Here is a 12,574-nt window from a genome sequence, read left to right as displayed (position 1 = left end):
CTCATTGGTTGCCATCTTTAATTATTGGCAGTGATACTAAAGATATTCAGATTTGTCCTAAATGCCTTTTGGAGGTTGTAATGGCTCATGAATTGGCCTTGGATGCCATCCCAAGGGTCTGAAATTAAACCTACAGGTTCTGAATACATGTTCATGGTTGCCTGAGTCTGGGCATCTGTGAAGAAGGGTAATGGATGGTGAGGTCAGTACTGCAGGCTACCTTACCTTGGTGATTAGATTTCTAAGATCATAGCATTAAGAAGTTCTGTATGAGATAAGTCATCTAGATTGGTCCCAGCCCCTGTTAGTAGCTGCCAGTGTGGCACATTCATGTCAAAATTTCCCAGAAGCCAAGATGATGTAGGCCCCAGAGGTGGGTTGTTAAAAGATGCTCCTTTAAGGGTCTCTTCTGTTCCCACGGATCCTGCAGAGCATGGCAGGTATGAAACCATCCTTAACTGCCAGTGCACTTTCACAGCTGATTATTTCTGTGTCTCCTTCTTGTAAAATCTATGATATGTGACAGCCTTACCTGTTCTGTCTTCTCTGTCCATTTTAGGTGGCACAACCTAAGTGGAAGTGTCTCTTCTAGTATAATCCAGTCCTTGTGGTCACTTCTGTTAAGATGGCTGATATAATCCATGAATCCCACTCATGATCTCTTTGTCAAATGATTGTTCAGCCACACATTCAGGATTCTCTTCAATACAAGTTTTCTAATTTTTGCATTATGGATAGGCTGAGAATTTTCCAAATCTCCAGGTTCTGGTTCCTTTTTCTTTAACAATTTCTTCTGCAATTCAGGTCTCCTCTTTTGCATTTTAATATAAGCAGTCAGGAAGAATGAAGCTTCATGTGTCCTTTAACAGTTTAATTACAGATCTTAGTGATAAATACCCAGTTTTATCTCTCTCAAGCTCTACCTTCCACAAAATGCTAGAATACAGTTTTGCTAAGTTCTTCACCACGTCATATAAAGGGTTGTCTTTTCTTCATTTCCCAATAGCATGTTCCTCATTCCCCAATGACACCTCACCAGAATCACCCTTACTATTATTTCCAGCTTGCACATCAGAATTTTTCCAGCCTCTACTCATTTGTCAGTTTCAAAGCTGCTTCACATTGTTAGTTTTTGTTTGTTTGTTTGTTTGTTTTTAATTGCAGTGCCTCACTTCTCAGTGCCAAAATCTGCCTTAATCAGCTCAGGCAACCATAACAGAATACCACAGACCAAATGGCTTACAAATTCATTTAATTTTAAATAAATGAGGTTAAAAACACAAAATTTTATTTTTTGAGATGGAGTTTGTATTTTTACTTAACCATGTACCTTGGAAATCACTTAATGTGAGTTCATAGAGATCTTCATACATTTCTAGAGCTGCAGGATACTCCATTGGTGGATGTACCATATGTTCAGATACTCTAATATTTGAGAGCATTTAGGCATTCAAATTGAAATTACAAACTGTGCTGCAATTAATACTCTTGAACTTATTTGAATTGTTGAAGGTTTACCTTTAAGGCAAATTCTTAGAAGTTTAGACTGAATCCGGGACTTAGTATAAAAAAAATTCTTAAAAGTAGGATTTTGACTGGGCATGGTGGCTCATGCCTATAATCCCAATACTTTTGGAGGCCGAGGTGGGTGGATCACTTGGGGTCAGGAGTTCGAGAACAGCATGGCCAACATGGTGAAACCCCGTCTCTACTAAAAATACAAAAAATTAGCAGGGTGTGGTGACTCATGCCTGTAATCCCAGCTACGTGGGAGGCTGAGGCAGGAGAATCACTTGAATCCAGGAAGTGGAGGTTGGGGTGAGCCGAGATCATGCCATTGCACTCCAGCCTGGGCAACAAGAGTGAAACTCCATCTCAAAAAAAAAAAAAAGTAGGATTGCAAGGCCAGGCACAGTGGCCCGTGCCTGTAACCCCAGCACTTTGAGCTCCTTAGTTCGAGACCAGCCTGAGTAACATGGTGAGCCCATCTCTAAAAAATATACAAAAATTAGCGGGGTATGGTGGCTCATGCCTGTAGGCCCCAGCTACTCTTGAGGTTGAGGTGGGAGCATCGCTTGAACCTGGGAGGTGGAGGCTGCAGGTAGCCCAGATTGCACACTACACATTCCAGCCTGGGGGACTCAACAAAACTCTCTCAAAAAAAAAAAAAAAGGATAAAGGCTGGGCACGGTGGCTCACACTTCTAATCACAACACTTTGGGAGGGCTAGGGGGTGGATTGCCTGAGCTCAGGAGTTTGAGACCAGGCTGGGCAACATGGCCAAACCCTGTTTTTACTAAAAATTAAAAAAAAATTAGCCGAGTATGGTGGTACATTCCTGTAGTCCCAGTTACTAGGGAGACAGGAACAAGAATCGCTTGAACCCAGGAAATGGAGGTTGCAGTGAGTTGAGATTGCACCACTGCACTCCAGCCTGGGCAACAGAGGGATACTCTGCCTCAAAATTAAAAAAAAAAGAAAATGAAGTTTCCAGATTGCGCAGGTAGGGTTTTTGGGTATTGCCAATTTCTTCTCTGTAGTATCCAGCCTCCAAATTGTCCCCCAATAATCCCTGCTTCTCAATACTCATACCTTTGTGTAGTCCTCTCACATTGTATCAGGCTTTGTCTCTGTGACTAGCAGAATGTGGCAAAAATCATGTTAAGTCATTGCTGAAGTTTGGGTTACAAAAGACCACACACATATGGAATCTCACTGGAGTCCATACAGTGAAAGCAATCTTGAAAAAGAAGCTTTTGGGTAGGGCAAGGTGGCTCACGCCTGTAATCCCAGCACTCTGCGAAGCTAAGGCAGGCAGATCATTTGAGGTCAAGAGTTCGAGACCAGCCTGGCCAATATGATGAAACCCTGTCTCTACTAAAAACACAAAAATTAGCTGGTCACAGTGGCAGGCTCCTGTAATCCCAGCTACTCAGGAGGCTGAGGCAGGAGAATCGTTTGAACCCAGGAGGTGGAGGTTGTGGTGGTGAGCCAAGATCATGCCATTGCCCTCCAGTCTGGGCAACAGAGCGAGACTTAGTCTCAAAAAAAAAAAAAAAAAAGGATTATTGGAAAATTCAGACTTTGTGATGTCAAAAGTTACTAGCCTGTAATCCCAACAATTCAGGAGGCTGAGTCAGGAAAACTGCTTGAGCCCAGGAGTTTGAGACCAGCTTGGGGGACTTAAGGAGACTTCATCTCTACAAAAAATAAAAATAAAAAATAGCTTGGCATCGTGGTGCATGCCTGTAGTCCCAGCTACTCAGGAGCTGAGATAGGAGGGATCTCTTAAGCCCAGGAAGTCGACCCTGCAGTGAGCTGTGATCACACCATTGCATTCCAGCCTGGACAACAGAGCAAGACCCTGTCTCAAGAAAAAAGCAGAAAAAATAGTACTACAAAGCTATAGTAATCAAAACAATGTGGTATAGGCACAACTAGACATGGAGACCATTGTTATAGCATAGAGAGCCCAGAAATAAACCTTCACAGATATAATCAAATGGGTTTTGACCATGGTGCCAAGAACCTTCAATGGAGAAAGGGCAGTCTTTTTTCTTTTTTTCTTGCTGGGCAACATTCCCAGGAGGTTAGGCATTCTTAGTCACAGGAAGAGATAGGTGGTCGGCATAAGATACAGGTCATAAAGAGCTTGCTGATAAAACAAGATGCAGTAAAGAACCCAGCCAAATCCCACCAAATCCAAGATGGTGACAAAAGTGACCTCTGGTCATCCTCACTGCTCATTATAGGTTAATTATAATGCAGTAGCATGCTAAAAGACACTTCTGCCAGCTCCATGACTTTTTACAAATGTCATGGCCATGTTTGGAAGTTTACCTGTATAGTCTAAAAAGGGAGGGATGTAGGCCGGGTGCGGTGGCTCACGCCTGTAATCCCAGCACTTTGGGAGGCCGAGGCAGATGGATCACAAGGTCAGGAGATGGAGACCACCCTGGCTAACACGGTGAAACCCCGTATCTACTAAAAATACAAAAAATTAGCTGGGCGTGGTGGCCGGCGCCTGTAGTCCCAGCTACTCAGGCGGCTGAGGCAAGAGAATGGCGTGAACCCAGGAGGCGGAGCTTGCAGTGAGCCCAGATCGCGCCACTGCACTTCAGCCTGGGCGACAGAGTGAGACTCCATCATAAAAAAAAAAAGGAGGGATGCTAGGTTCCAGAAAATCTCTGCCCCTTTCTTGAAAAACTTATGGACAACCCACCCCTTATTTAGCATGTAATCAATAAATAACCATAAGTGTACTCAACAGAGCAGTGCATACCACTGCTGTGCCTATGGAGTAGCCATTCTTTTGTTTCTTTACTTCTCTAATAAACTTGCTTTCACTTTATGAACTCCCCAAATTCTTTCTTGTGTAAGATCCAAGAACCCTCTCTTGGGGTCTGGATCCAGATGCCTTTCCATTAACAATACCATCATGATCCAGTAATCCCACTACTGGTTATATTTCCATAGGAAATGACGTCAATATCTTGAAGAGATATCTGCATTCCCACGTTCATTGCAGCCTTCATAATAGACAAGATATGGAAACAACCTAAATGTTCCTGGACATTTAGAAATGAAGAAAATGTGATTATATACATGAATATTATTTAGCCTTAAAAAGAGAAGGAAATCTTGTATAATCTCACATATATATGGGCTGTAACATAGCCACACAGTCCTTGACTCACAGAAGCAAAGAGGAGAATGCTGGCCGGGCGCGGTGGCTCACGCCTGTAATCCCAGCACTTCGGGAGGCTGAGGTAGGTGGATCACGAGGTCAGGAGTTCAAGACCAGCCTGGCCAACATGGTAAAACTCCATCTCTTCTAAAAATACAAAAATCAGCTGGGCATTGTGGTGGGCGCCTGTAATCCCAGCTACTCAGGAGGCTGAGGCAAAAAAATCCTTTGAAGCCAGGAGGCGGAGGCTGCAGTGGGGCAAGATCCTGCCACTGCACTCCAGCTGGGGTGCAGAGTGATACTCCATCTGAAGAAAAACTAAAAAGTGGAGAATTTTGGTTGCCAGTGGATGGGAGAATGGGGAGAGACTGGGGAGACATTAGTCAAAGGGTATAAACTTTCAATTACAAGATGAAGAAATTCAGTAATTTAATGTACTGCATGGAGATTTTAGTTAACAATACTGTATTGTCCGGCTAGGTGCGGTGGCTCACGCCTGTAATCCCAGCACTTTGGGAGGCCGAGGTGGGGTGATCAAGAGGTCATGAGATCGAGACCTTCTTGGCCAACATGGTGAAACCCCATCTCTACTAAAAATACAAAAAATTAGCCCAGCATGGTGGTGCGCACCTGTAATCCCAGCTACTTGGGAGGATGAGGAAGGAGAATCGCTTGAATCTGGGAGGCAGAGGTTGCAGTAAACCGAGATCACACCATTGCACTCCAGCCTGGTGAGAGAGAAAGACTCCGACTCAAAAAAAAAAAAACAAAAAACTGTATTGTATACTTGGAGTTTACTAAGACAGAAGATTTTAAGTGTTCACAACACAGTAAAAAAGGTGACTGTGAAGTGATGGATGCATAAATTAGTATGATAGTGGTAATCATTTCACAACGTTTATACTAAACATGACATTGCACACTTTAAGTATATACAGTTTTTCCTTGTCAATGATGTATGAATAAAGCTTGTGGTGGGAGGTGAGGGAGAAGTGTTAGCGGAAAAACTGGATATAGACATGCATAAGAAGGGAGTTAGACCCTAACCTTATACCATATATAAAATGAACTTAAAATGGATCAAGGCCAGGCACGGTGGTTCACACCTGTCATCCCAGGACTTTGAGAGGCCGAGGCAGGGGAATCACAAGGTCAGGAGTTTGAGACCAGCCTGGCCGATATGGTGAGGCCCTGCCTCTACTAAAAATACAAAAATTAGCCGGGTGTGGTGGTGGGCACCTGTAATCTCAATTATTTGGGAGGCTGAGGCAGGAGAATTGCTTGAACCGGGGAGGCAGAGGTTGCAGTGAGCTGGGATCACGTCATTGCACTCCAGCCTCGGCAACAAGAGCGAAACTCCGTCTCAAAAAAAAAAAAAAAAAAAGATGAAAAATCATAAACTCTTTCCTTGCCTAACACAGCTATGTCTCGTGGTCCCAAGAAGCATCTGAAGGGGGTAGCAGCTCCAAAGCATTGAATGTTGGATAAATTGACTGGTGTGTTTGCTCCTCATCCATCCACCAGTCCCCACAAGTTGAGAGAGTGTTTACCCCTCATCATTTTCCTAAGGAACAGACTTAAGTATGCCCTGACAGGAGATGAAGTAAAGATTTTCCTGCAGCGGTTAAGATCGATGGCAAGGTCCAAACTGATATAACCTACCCTGCTGGATTCATGAATGTCATCAACATTGACAAGATGGGAGAGAATTTCCATCTGACCTGTGACACCAAGGGTCACTTTGCTGTACAATGTACTACACCTGAGGAGGCCAAGTACATGTTGTGCAAACTGAGAAAAATCTTTGTGGGCACAAAAGGAATCCCTCATCTGGTTACTCTTGATGCTCACGCCATCTGCTACCCTGATCCCCTCATCAAGGTGAATGATACCATTCAGATTGATTTAGAGACTGGTAAGATTACTGATTTCATCAAGATTGACACTGGAACCTGTGTATGGTGACTGGAAGTGCTAACCTGGGAAGAATTGGTGTGATCAACAACAGAGAGCGGCACCGTCGATCTTTCAACGTGGTTCACGTGAAAGAGGCCAATGGCAACAGATTTGTCACTAGACTTTCCAACATTTTTGTTATTGGCAAGGGCAACAGACCATGGATTTCTCTTCCCTGAGGAAAAGGTATCCACCTCACTATTCCAGAAGAGACAGACAAAAGACTGGTGGCCAAACAGAGTGGTGGATGAAATGGTCCCTGAGTGACATTTTAGATCTTTGTACGTAAAGAAAAATAATGTGGCATGGCCGGGCACAGTGGCTCATGCCTGTAATCCCAGCACTTTGGGAGGCCAAGGTGGGTGGATCATGAGGTCAGGTGTTCGAGATCAGCTTGACCAACATGGTGAAGCCCTGTCTTTACTAAAAAGAAATACAAAAAGTAGCCGGGCGTGGTGGTGTGCACCTGTAATCCCAGCTACTCAGGAAGCAATGGCAGGAGAATTACTTGAACCTGGGAGGTGGAGGTTGCAGTGAGCTGAGATCGCACCACTGCATTCCAGCCTGGGAGACAGAGCAAGCCTCCATCTTAATAATAATAATAATGTGGCATGATTTTTTAAAAAATGGATCAAAAACCTAAGTGTAGTGTAAGAGCTAGAGCTGAAAACCTATTAGAAGAAAACATAGGTGAGAAAGCTTCATGATATTGGAATTGGAAATGACTTCTTAGTTACGACATCAACCACACAGGCAACACAAGAAAAATTATGAGTTGAACCTAATCAATAATACAAATTTTTTGCATCAAAGCATAATAACAAGAGAGTAAAAAGACAATCTACAAATGGGAGAAAATATTTTCAAGTCCTGTATCCGACTGGGGACGAATATCGGAGTTTATTTTTAAAATTTCTAGAACCCGAGAGTAACAACAACAAAACCCAATTCAAATACAGAAAAAGGACTTGAATAATGTCACCAAAGAAGATACACAGATGGCCAATAAACACAGGAAAAGATGCTGATGAAAAGATGATCAACATCACTAAACATCATGAAAATGAAAATCAAAACCATGCTGGATGTGATGGTTCACACCTGTAATCCCAGCACTTTGGGAGGCTCAGGGCGGGGGATTCCTTGAGACTAGGAGTTCAAGACCAGCCTGGGCATATTGTGAGATTTCATCTTTACAAAAAATTTTTTTTAATTCAGCCAGGCATGGTGGTGGCATGCACTTGTAATCCCTGCTACTCAAGAGGCTAAGGTGGGAGGATTACTTGAGCTCAGTAGGTTGAGGACTGCATTGATCCATGATCACGTCACTGCATTCCAGCCTAGACAACAGAGTGAGACCCTATCTCAAACAAACAAATGAACAAACAAAAAAGATTAAACAGAATTACCATATGATCCAGACATTCCACTTTGGCATATATATCCAAAAGGGTTGAGAGCAAGTGCTCAAAGAAATATTTTTACACCAATGTTTATCTCACTAGTATTCACAATAGCCAATCCCTGCCAAACTGCAATTTTAACACACTTGATTGTTTGAAACATAGGTTGAACAAGCCTATTTTTAGCCATCTCGAATGTGCCTTCTTTGTGTTCTCTGAAATTATGTCCAATATCTGATAGCCATAGATAAGATAACTCCAGAGGCCATGAAAATCCCATCCCCCTGCTGTCCTGCAGAACTGTTTTTGTTTGTTTGTTTTTTTTTTTTTTTGAGATGGAGTCTCACTCTGTTGTCCAGGCTGGAGTGCAGTGGCAAGATCTCAGCTCACTGCAACTTCCACCTCCTGGCTTCAAATGTTTCTCCTGCCTCAGCCTCCTGAGTAGCTGGGATTACAGGCACATGCCACCATGCCTGGCTAATTTTTGTATTTTTAGTAGAGATGGGGTTTCACCATGTTGGTCAGGTTGGTCTTGAACACATGTCCTCGTGATCTGCCCCCCTGGCCTCCCAAAGTGCTGGGATTATAGGCGTGAGCCTCCTCGCCCGGCCCTTCAGAGCTTTTTAACTGAAAGATATGCTGCCAGTCTGGCGAGTATCATCATTTAGTTATTTATAAACCCCGTCTTTGATTCCCTTTCTCCTCTGGGAGTCTCTCTTCCTTTCCACCCTTTCTGAGAAGCAACCCACAGGTAGAAAAGCCTATGGATACTCTCTTGCTGTTTGCTACCTCTCCAACTGCTAACTTGTCAAAGCACATCCCAAATGAAGCTTGTATGCTGTTGCCACCTTGTAGTTACATCTTTTTCCTTACTCAGCCAAGAAATCACTTGAACACCTTATATACATGTATGGTTTTATTTTTCACACTTAGATCACTAGTCCATTTGGAGTATATTGTATATGCTATGAAGTATAGATTTAATTTCATCTTTTCTCTGATGGCTAACCGTCTTAGACTTTCCATTACAAATGACATTTTTTGCCCTATTGATCTGAAACACCACTTTTTTTTGGGGGGTGGAGTTTTGCTTTTATTGCCCAAGCTAGAGTGCAATGGCACGATCTCGGCTCACTGCAACCTCTGCTTCCTGGGTTGAAGTGATGCTCCTGCCTCAGCCTCCTGAGTAGCTGGGATTACAGGCACGCGCCACCACACCTGGCTACTTTTGTATTTTTAGTAGAGACGGGGGTTTCTCCATGTTGGTTAGGCTGGTCTTGAACTCCCGACCTCAGGTGATTCACCCACCTCGGCCTCTCAAAGTACTGGGATTACAGGCATGAGCCACCGGCCGAGCCTATTTTTTATATTTTTAGTAGAGATGGGGTTTCACCATGTTGGCCAGGCTGGTTTCGAACTCCTGACCTCAAGTGATCCTCCTGCCTTGACCTACCAAAGTGCTAGGATTACAGGCGTGAGCCACCATGCCCAGCAAAATACCACATTTATGAACCAAATTTCTACATGTTCTTGGGTCTATTTATAGATATTTTATTAGTCTGTTTCTGCTTCATGTACTAGTACCACATAGTTTTAATTATAGAGGCTTTATAGAATGTTTTCCTTTTTTAATTTTAAAATAATTTAATTCTTTGCCTTGTGTGAAAACTGTTAATAGTATGTTTTAATATCTGCTGCTCATCATTGCTTTTGTTTTTGTTTTCCTTTTTTTTTTGACACAGTCTCCCTCTGTCCCAGGCTGGGGTGCAACGGTGCGATCTCGGCTCACTGCAACCTCTGCCTCCTGGGTTCAAGTGATTCTCCTGCCTCAGCCTCCCAAGTATTTGAGACTACAGGCATGTGCCACCATGCCCAGCTAATTTTTGCATTTTTAGTAGAGACACGGTTTCACCATGTTGGCCAGGATGGTCTTAATCTCCTGACTTTGTGATCTGCCTGCCTCAGCCTCCCAAAGTGCTGGGATAACAGGTGTGAGCCACCGTGCCTGGCCTTGTTTTTGTTTTATTGCTTATTATTAGTTTTCTTTTTCCATATAAACCTTTAGTATCAATGTACCTAACTCCAGAAAAAATTTTGGTATTTTTATTGGGATTATGTTACATTTCTGAATAAACTTGAGGAAAATATCTGGTATCAGTGCTATTTTACAATGTAGGAAATGTGGTCCTGGCCCATGTGGTAAGATCAGAAAAATAACAATAGAAATACATATTTTTGGCCAGGCTTAGTGGCTCAAGCCTGTAATCCCAGCACGTTGGGAGGCCAAAGTGGGTGGATCATGAGGTCAGGAGTTCCAGACCAGCCAAGCCAATATGGTGAAACATCTCTACTAAAAATACAAAAATTAGCTGGGCATGGTGGCACGTGCCTGTAGTCCCAGGTACTTGGGTGGCTGAGACAGAAGAATTGCTTGAACCAGGGAGCAGAGGTTGCAATGAGCCAAGATCGTGCCAATGCACTCTAGCCTGGGCAACGAGTGATACTCCATCTCAAAAAAAAAAAAAAAAAAAAAAGAAAAGACAAAGTAAAAAGGAATTTTTTAAAAATTTTATTGTTTTTTAAGGAGATGGGGTCTTGCTGTGTTGCCCAGGCTGGTCTCCAACTCCTGGCCTCAAACAATCCTCCCATATTGGCCTCCCAAAGTGCTGAGATTACAGGCATGAGCCAACGTGCCCAGCCAGAAATACGTACTTAATGAAGAAAAAAAATCAAGATTTATAGAAAGTATTATTATATTGAAAATGTGGCCATGCGTGGTTGCTCGTGCCTATTGTAGGGAAAAGAAAGAGATCAGACTGTTACTGTGTCTATGTAGAAAAAGAAGACATAAGAAACTCCATTTTGATCTGTATCCTGAACAATTGTTTTGCCTTCAGATGCTGTTAATCTGTAACTTTAGCCCCAACCTTGTGCTCACAAAACATATTGTATGGAATCAAGGTTTAAGGGATCTAGGGCTGTGCAGCATGTGCCTTGTTAACAATATGTTTATAGGCAGTATGCTGGGTAAAAGTCATCACCATTCTCCATTCTCGATTAACCAGGGACACAATGCACTGCGGAAAGCCACAGGGACCTCTGCCCAGGAAAGCTGGGTATTGTCCGAAGTCTCTCCCCACTGAGACAGCCTGAGATATGGCCTCGTGGGATGGGAAAGACCTGACCATCCCCCAGCCTGACATCCATGAAGGGTCTCTGCTGAGGAGGATTAGTAAAAGAGGAAGGCCTCTGTCTCCTGAATGCCTCTGGGAACGGAATGTCTTGGTATAAAACCCGATTGTACATTGTTCTCTTCTGAGATAGGAGAACACTGCCCTGTGACTGGAGGTGAGACATGCTGGTGGCAATGCTGCTCTGTTATTCTTTACTACACTGAGATGTTTGGGTGGAGAGAAGCATAAATCTGGCCTACGTGCACATCCAGGCATAGTACCTTCCCTTGAACTTCTTTGTGACACAGATTCTTTGCTCACATGTTTTCTTGCTGACCTTCTCCCCACTATCACCCTGTTCTCTTGCCACATTCCCCTTGCTGAGATAGTGAAAATAGTAATCAATAAATACTGAGGGAACTCAGAGACTGGTGCCAGTGCAGGTCCTCTGGACGCTGAGCGCCAGTCCCCTGGGCCCACTGTTCTTTCTCTATACTTTGTCTCTGTGTCTTATTTCTTTTCTCAGTCTCTTATCCCACCTGATGAGGAAATACCCACAGGTGTAGAGGGGCTGGCCCCTTTCACCTATAATCCCAGCATTCTGCAAGGCTGAGACGGGCAAATCACGAGGTCAGGAGTTTGAGACCAGCCTGGCCAACATGGTGAAATGCCCTCTGTACTGAAAATAGAAAAAATTAGCTGGGCATAGTGGCAGCCACCTGTAATCCCAGCTACTTGGGAGGCTGAGGCAGGAGAATCACTTGCACCCAGGAGACGGAGGTTGCAGTGAGCTGAGATCGCACCACTGCACTCCAGCCCGGGCGACAGAGTGAGACTCCGTCTCAAAAAAAAAAAAAAAAGTAAAAAGAAAACGCAATGGAAACAGCAGGTTCTATAAAATAAAGAATGAAAAAATAGGCTGGGCACGGTGGCTCACGCCTGTAATCCTAGCACTTTGGGAGGCCGAGGTGGGTGGATCATGAGGTCAGGAGATTGAGACCATCTTGGCTAACACCGTGAAACCCTGTCTCTACAATACAAAAAAATTAGCTGGGTGTGGTCGTGGGTGCCTGTAGTCCCAGCTACTTGGGAGGCTAGGCAGGAGAATGGTGTGAAACCAGGAGGCGGAGCTTGCAGTGAGCCGAGATTGCATCACTGCACTCCAGCCTGGGGGACAGAGAGAGGATCGTCTCAAAAAAAAAAAAAAAAAACAAGGAAAAAGAAAGGCCTACAGAAAGAATGACCGAATGGAAGAGACAGACCATGCCATTCACTGGTCTATCACTGGCAGGTTTAATATGGAAGAATCATGGAAAGTCTCCAGGAACATGAGGAGCGGCATACAAAAAAGCTTT

General features: G+C 43.7%; 1 pseudogene; it reads left to right on the top strand.

Annotated features, from left to right (window-relative positions):
• The first annotated feature begins 6,110 nt into the window (after positions 1 to 6,110).
• LOC129019315 (small ribosomal subunit protein eS4, X isoform-like) lies at positions 6,111 to 6,894 on the top strand (annotated as a pseudogene).
• Positions 6,895 to 12,574: the final 5,680 nt, after the last annotated feature.

This window comes from Pongo pygmaeus, chromosome 20 (assembly GCF_028885625.2).
Source record: "Pongo pygmaeus isolate AG05252 chromosome 20, NHGRI_mPonPyg2-v2.0_pri, whole genome shotgun sequence".
Lineage (NCBI taxonomy): Eukaryota > Metazoa > Chordata > Mammalia > Primates > Hominidae > Pongo > Pongo pygmaeus.
The sequence above is the reverse complement of the archived record's forward strand: the minus strand, read 5'-3'. Positions and strand labels throughout refer to the sequence as shown.